General features: G+C 35.9%; 1 pseudogene; it reads left to right on the top strand.

The window, feature by feature from the left end:
* The first annotated feature begins 475 nt into the window (after positions 1-475).
* LOC107599330 (uncharacterized) overlaps positions 476-7931 on the top strand; it is a 12558-nt pseudogene continuing 5102 nt past the window's right edge.

Genomic DNA, 7931 nt, shown 5'->3' with positions numbered 1-7931 from the left:
ACTTAAGCTGGCTGCACACTAGACGATTTTCAAATCTTAAAAGATTTTAAAACCATGGGAGACCACAGACATGAAGACAGTTCAAACGATTTTTAGCCTTATGATCCTCTGAATGCGCACAATAGATGATTAAACCAGACCACGAGACCGCACACTTGATGAATGTAGGAACAATTTCACAGTGACACGAGATCTCACGGACACTCAAGAGATCAAACGTGACTAGATAAGAAAAATAAATAGAGGACAATCGATGTTGTCAGCTGGCTCTCCCGGCGCGCATTCTGTTGTACAGTGAAAAACAAAGTATAGAAAAGAATATGGGTGATGTTCTCTGCTTTCATGGCATGTTTGTGGTTGCCAAGTTTCAGCTATAGAAGCATGCAACATCCAGTAGGTGACGCTTGCTCACTCTCATTGGCTATTGTGGGTATCACGTCAGAGGCAGCCCGATCAAGAGTCGTAAATATCAAACATGTTTGATATTTACGATTTGAGTTCGGTGACGGTCCGTCTCGATCTGGAGCAGATAAATAATCGTAATGACACCACACAATGCGACAAGCCACGATTCGGGCCACACCCCCCGAACGATGCAAATCAGGCTTAAAGTCGGCATGAAAAGGAAGTTGCGATTGTCTTTTCTTCTCTGCTGTGACGTATATCCGAGTGAAACGGCATCTGAAATGAGAGAGCAGGACTTGATTTCGTCCTTCGGGAATTGATTAGATCGTTGGAAGGTGGGGCGTTGCAAACAAAATGGAGGCAGATCTGAATGCCAGTTTGCAGTTAGTGGTGGGGGATTTCTCTCCACTGGATTCACAGCAGACACCCAAGCTTGAATAAATGTTTTTTTTTGAGGATGATGACGACGATCAATGGCACAAAGCATGTCTAAACAGCACGCGTGCTGTTTGCGATGTCCTAAGAGTAATGTTGTCGTAATATCCTAATATCTTTCAAAATGTTTAGGGGTAACGTACTTCCACATGACTGGTGTCAGTGCTATAAAGTGAAGCACCAGCTCCAACTTTTCCCTCTGTCATTTATCCCAGCGTTTACCCCTCACATCACTAGCTCCGACCTTGCACCATAGCTCGTGACCGGAAGAGAAGATGAGTCATTTTGAGGGGGAAAGGAGGTTAATGTTTTTGATTAAAGATTATGAGGGCACATTAATTTTTAAAAAATAATTACCGTATTGGCCCGAATATAATACGAAAAAAAAAAAAACAGGTAGCCCATCTGAATTAGGACATTTAGGGTATCCATCTAATAGTAGCCTACCAAAATCGTATTAACAGTAGAAGTTAAATCTTACTGTAGTCTTCAAATCTGGGTACTGTCTTACGTTTTAAAATCACAAAGGGAGTTTGGTCCCATCAGGCTAACGTGACAGTCACGACTCATGCAGCTGTAAAGTTTTCTTATTCTCTTGTTTTTACTCGCGATCTTTACAACACGCATTACATTACGTATTTCATGGCACACTCGTTTTATGCGTATTTGGTGCCACCTATTGTTGTGGGTGTATTATTGACATGTCAAAGTCTAGACCCTGAATATAAGACGACCGCGTTTTTTCAGATGTATTTCAAAGAAAAAAACATTGTCTTATATTCGGGTCAATACGGTAAGTGCACAGATAAATTATTTATAATAAACACCACAGTATTCCATTAAAAATAAAAACATTTAATTTTGATTTCATGGTGACTTTAAAATCGGCCTTAAAATCCTCTAGCGTGCGGCCAGCCTTAAATAGAAATTTGTACAGCACCACCTACTGGTTAGAAACTGATTTTGCAATCAAGTATTACTGTTCATATAGTAAAAACAGCACATTATTTTCATTTTGTTGAAAATTGTTGTTATTATACAGAAAGACCAAAAGCCAAAGTGAGCATTAAACCTGATCAACATGTATTCAAAGGAGACACAGTCACAGTCTCAGATGTGACATTTATGGTGAAGGAGTCACTAGCTGGCAGTACAGCTGGTATAAAGACGGTTCAAACTGTGTTTTCAGTGAACTACAGGAACACACATTCAGTCCTGTTACGGAGTCTGATGCAGGTAAATACTTCTGTTATGGAGCAGAGAGAGGAGGATCATGCTGCTCAAACGTCAGTGATGAAGTTACACTGACAGGGGAGTTTGATCATCTCTTCACACACACACACACACACACACACACACTGGTATTTTAATCATTACAGGGAGTTGGGGAATCTCCATAAGCATATTGGTTTTGTTGTACAAACTGTATCTTCTATCCCCTTACCCAAAACCTACCCCTCACACAAAACTACAGGCATTTTTAGATTTTCAAAACACTTCATTCTGTATGATTTATAATATTTTTTCCTAATGGGGACCAACAAAAAAAATGTCCCCACAAGGTCAAAGTTTACTGGTAATACTGTACTTGTGGGGTCCTCATAACGTAGGGAATACCAGTCCATACACACTTTGCATGTTATTAAATGAGTGATTTCCCTATTCAGATAGACCCCAGACAGTTAAGTGTTTCTCCACAGAAGTGGTTGACTGAAGGAGATTCAATGACTTTAATCTGTGAGGTTTATGGCTCCACTTCATGCTGGACACAGCTGGTACATTGAAATGGTTTCACAAGTTCCGGCTTCTTTATTTCCGTGACATTAAAAATACCTCTAATTCCACCATTACAAGCCAAAAATGTAAATATATACATGCATACATATACGTATATACATACATACATACGTAAAAACAGAAAAAACCAAACCATAATGCATTAGAATATTACTAATATTATATGACTTCATAACTTCCAAAATATTACAGTTCTTAAAAGTCATAGGATGTGAAGGTTCTTTAATTTGGTACATTAGTAAAGCTTTATTTATGTAGCAATGTTTTAACAGCATTTACCAAGTTAATATTTATAGAATAATATAAGCTGTAAATAAAGACAATAAAATAGTTCAAAAGTGTATTAAACACATAGAATACCAATAAAAAAAATATGGATGGAAGATAATTTAATTGTTTGGGAAAACACCATTTGAGTTTGGAAACTCAAAACATGAATGACAGAATTTGTCAAACTATTTTTACATATTGTTGGAGAGGAAGACTTGAGGTTTTAACAGTCTGTGTCTTTAACCGTCTGTCATCATTCAGTCAGTATGGAGCTCAGTCCACTTCCTCTTGTGCTCTGTGAGTATTATTTTCTCTTAATGTATTCAACTTAATTGCTATTGTATTATGAAAAGGATCCGGTGATTTATAGCTTTCCTGTCTTTTTTATTTTTATTTTATTCTGCTATCAGTTTCAAATCTAGTCCTAGTTCATGATATACAGTAGAGGAATAAAGAAAGACAGTTACACATACACTCAATCTTTCATTCTAATGAGTACATGTATAAGTGTGTTCTTTATTCTTATGTTTGTGTTCAGACTGTTGGCTTGATTTTCCCTAAACAGTTCTCTCTGCTTTGATGAGAAAAATATCAAACACATGCAGTCCCAAAATTACTTAATGCCATATTCCATTTAGGTTTAAGTTCCTTAAACTGAAACCCACTCAAACCTCAATCTGGACAGATCAAAAATCTTAAAAATTTGAGGAAACACAGCTAATACACATATTATATAGTTTTTTGTTTTATGTTTTTAGTGCTGATTTCAAACATCCACTCTGGACACACTGAAGGTGAGCCAATTTGATTAATATATTTCATCTTATATATTTCATCTGTTACAAACTAGCTGAGAACATGCATGTTATATGTGAGATTTAAAGGGTTTTCACAAACCTCACATAAAAAGTAAAATCCTTTATAACACTTTATAATAACTTGAATTAATAAATCATTAACAAATATTATATAATGCTTAACATTTCACTAATTGTTACATATTCACATTACAGATAATGTGCTTGTTAATGTTTACTAATGCACTTATTAAACATTACCTAATGATTAACACAACATTATTTATTGTAAATTAAAATGCTTCCAAATATCATTAAACTTTCGATTCATATGATCATGCATTTCAAATATTCAAATGGTTTTGACAGATGGTTTACAATGAGTAAAAGTTTCATTAATAAATCATTAACAAACATTACATAATGCTTAACGGATCATTAGTTAATGCTTACGAATGTCATTAAACTTTCAATTCATATGATCATGCACTTTAAAAAAAAATACAAATGATTTTAACAGAAATTATGCAATGATTAAAAGCTTATTTGTGACCCTGGACCACAAAACCAGTCATAAGTTTCAATTTTTTGATATTGAGATTTATACACCATATGAAAGCTGGATAAATAAGCTTTCCATTGATGTATGGTTTGTTAGGATGGGGCAATATTTGGCTGATATACAGCTATTTGAATATATTTGGCCGATATACAGCATTTGTCCAAATGAAGTTCTTAGCAATGCATATTACTAATCAAAAATTAAGTTTTTATATATTTACGGTAGGAAATTTACTAAATATCTTCATGGACCATGATCTTTACTTAATATCCTAACGATTTTTTGCATAAAAGAAAAATCGATAATTTTGATCCATACAATGTTTTTTTGGCTATTGCCACTTACATAAGTAACCTGAGACGTTTTTATATATTTACGGTAGGAAATTTACTAAATATCTTCATGGACCATGATCTTTACTTAATATCCTAACGATTTTTTGCATAAAAGAAAAATCGATAATTTTGATCCATACAATGTTTTTTTGGATATTGCCACAAATATACCACAGCGACTTAAGACTGGTTTTGTGGTCCAGGGTCACATTTGTTAATGTTCTTTTGAATGCTAACAAATGTCATTAAACTTCAGTTCACATATTACCTAATGCTATTTTTTTAATTTAGAAATGTTGTGGAAAAAAATAGCTCAATTAGTAATTTTAAGCACTTCACAAACTATTCATGTTAACATATTATTCATTAACTCATAATCACAGTCTGTAAAGGTCATATATTTAGTCTTTCTTTGTTGTGTAGACTTATTGTCAGACTTTTGGACCTGTTTTGCCCCCTTAGTCCTTCCTGTGTTTCCTTATTTGGTCATGTTCCTGTCCTCGTTTAGTTTGATTATGTTCCATTGATGTCAACTGTGTTCCCCCGATTGCCCTGTGTTTAAAAGTCCTAGTATGTTCAGTTTGTGTTTGTCAGGTCTACTTGTTTCTACGTGTGTTTGCCCTGTTCCTATTGTGGATTATCCCGAGTTTTCGTCATTAAAGACTGTGAATGCTACTCCGTGTCTCCTACGTGTCTCCCACAGCAGTGTAACGTGACACTAATATTATTTAAACATCTTAAATCATTTATTAATTATTTGTTCATGTTTTTGCACTACCCAATGGAAAGTGGAAACAATTCATCATTTGTAAATGTTTATAAACGTTTACTTATCATTAAGTACCATTATGAGCAGTCATCTCAATGGCAAAATGTGTCCCAAATGACCTGAATTCACCCTATTTACACATCTTTACAAATAATTTATTAATAATTTGTTCATGTTTGTGCAGTACCGAATCTAAATTTGAAAAAATTCATTATCTGTAAATGTTTGTAAATGTTTACTAATCATTTAGTACCTTTATGGGCATCAGACTTTTAGTTGCCGTAACAAGGTTTGTGTAAATGGTGGTTAGTTAAGTTTAGCTAAATGCTTTCTAAAGACATAACACACACTGTAAACTGGGTGCAAAAATGTTGTTGCCTCAACACTTATATTAGTATACTACTGTTTATCAATAAACATAATATTCCTTGAATCATACATTGACAGAAGAAAACAAACAAAAAAATCTCTGAGTCAGAACAGCCGGCATTGTAGTCTACTCTACAGGATCAGGAAACCGTCCTCCATAAAATGTGCTGCACACATCTGAATATTTGGGTTGAACTGTTCTGGAACAGTGTTGTAAATACAACTTAACCACTGATTGCTAGTCTTGTCCTCTTTTGTTCTTTTAATTTTAATGATTTTGGCTCACATTTAACAAAAACCCACCAATTCAACAAATTAGAATATGGTGACATGCCAATCAGCTAATCAACTCAAAACACCTGCAAAGGTTTCCTGAGCCTTCAAAATGGTCTCTCAGTTTGGTTCACTAGGCTACACAATCATGGGGAAGACTGAGTGCTGTATCCAAGCATGTTAACAAAGTTGAGTGGAAGGAAAAAGTGTGGAGGAAAAAGATGCACAACCAACCGAGAGAACTGCAGCCTTATGAGGATTGTCAAGCAAAATTGATTCAAGAATTTGAGTGAACTTCACAAGGAATGGACTGAGGCTGGGGTCAAGGCATCAAGAGCCACCACACACAGACGTGCCAAGGAATTTGGCTACAGTTGTCGTATTCCTCTTGTTAAGCCACTCCTGAACCACAGACAATGTCAGAGGCGTCTTACCTGGGCTAAGGAGAAGAAGAACTGGACTGTTGCCCAGTGGTCCAAAGTCCTCTTTTCAGATGAGAGCAAGTTTTGTATTTCATTTGGAAACCAAGGTCCTAGAGTCTGGAGGAAGGGTGGAGAAGCTCATAGACCAAGTTGCTTGAAGTCCAGTGTTAAGTTTCCACAGTATGTGATGGTTTGGTGCAATGTCATCTGCTGGTGTTGGTCCATTTTGTTTTTTGCAGTTTTTTGCAGGTGCAGTAAACCAAAGTCACTGCACCTGTTTACCAAGAAATTTTGGAGCACTTCATGCTTCCTTCTGCTGACCAATTTTTTTTATTGGTCTTATGAAGTATTCTAATTTGTTGAGATAGTGAATTGGTGGGTTTTTGTTAAATGTGAGCCAAAATCATCACAATTAAAAGAACCAAAGACTTAAACTACTTCAGTCTGTGTGCATTGAATTTATTTAATACACAAGTTCCACAATTTGAGTTGAATTACTGAAATAAATGAACTTTTCCACGACATTCTAATTTATTGAGATGCACCTGTAACTGCAGACTCCGGTCTCCAAAATGGGGCGTGAACTCCAATAGTGGGCAGAACCTCCAAAATGGGGCGTGAACTCTAATAGTGGGCAGAACCTCCAAAATGGGGCGTGAACTCCAATAGTAAGCAGAACCTCCAAAATGGGGCAGGGTCTCTTCGCGCAAAGACTTTCACCATTGGCTCTGGCTTTGACCAGTTGTTATTGACTTACATTTCAAAATAAAACTTTATAAATTAAACATTGTTTCTAGTTGATCTAACATAAAATATGCTATATAAATAAATTTTCTCTGTGAGAGTGGTGTTCAGATTTTACTCTATCGCTTTGTTCCAAGCAACATCCCGGGTCACGAAATTCGCAGGAGGGGGTAGTGACGCAGGGTGTAACTAAAAAGGTGCCATTGTCCAGTGAGGTCCGGTTGGGGAATTACGGAACAGTCTCATATCGCATAATCTTATTAACTGTTTATCTCCTGAACTGATAAGCTAACACTAAATATTGTAGAAATTTAATTTGCTGTAAAATTGCTTTGCAACGATTTGTATCGTGAAAAGCGCTATACAAGTAAACTTGAATTGAATTGAATTGAATTGAATTGAATTGAATTTAATTGAATTGAACTGCAACTTTCTTTACCGCGCTATACAAATAAACTTGAATTTAATTGAATTAAATTGAATTGAACTGAACTGCAACTTTCTTTACTATGCTATTGTCACGAATCCGGTCCATGAACTTTCCTTTTCATTGACTCTCGCACCACACAAACTGTTGCATAGCACCCCGGACTACATTTCCCATCATGCATTACTGATTGCACTCAGCACGAATTGCACACACCTGTTTACACTGATTGCACCCAGCTGTTTCATATCACTCCCTCACTATATAACACTCACTCTTATCCCTTCCCTCTGCCGAGTATTGTTCCGCATTTATCACTCCCCTAG

Source organism: Sinocyclocheilus grahami, unplaced genomic scaffold, assembly GCF_001515645.1.
Source record: "Sinocyclocheilus grahami isolate Dianchi unplaced genomic scaffold, SAMN03320097.WGS_v1.1 scaffold264.1, whole genome shotgun sequence".
Lineage (NCBI taxonomy): Eukaryota > Metazoa > Chordata > Actinopteri > Cypriniformes > Cyprinidae > Sinocyclocheilus > Sinocyclocheilus grahami.
This window is presented reverse-complemented; position numbering and strand designations above follow the sequence as displayed.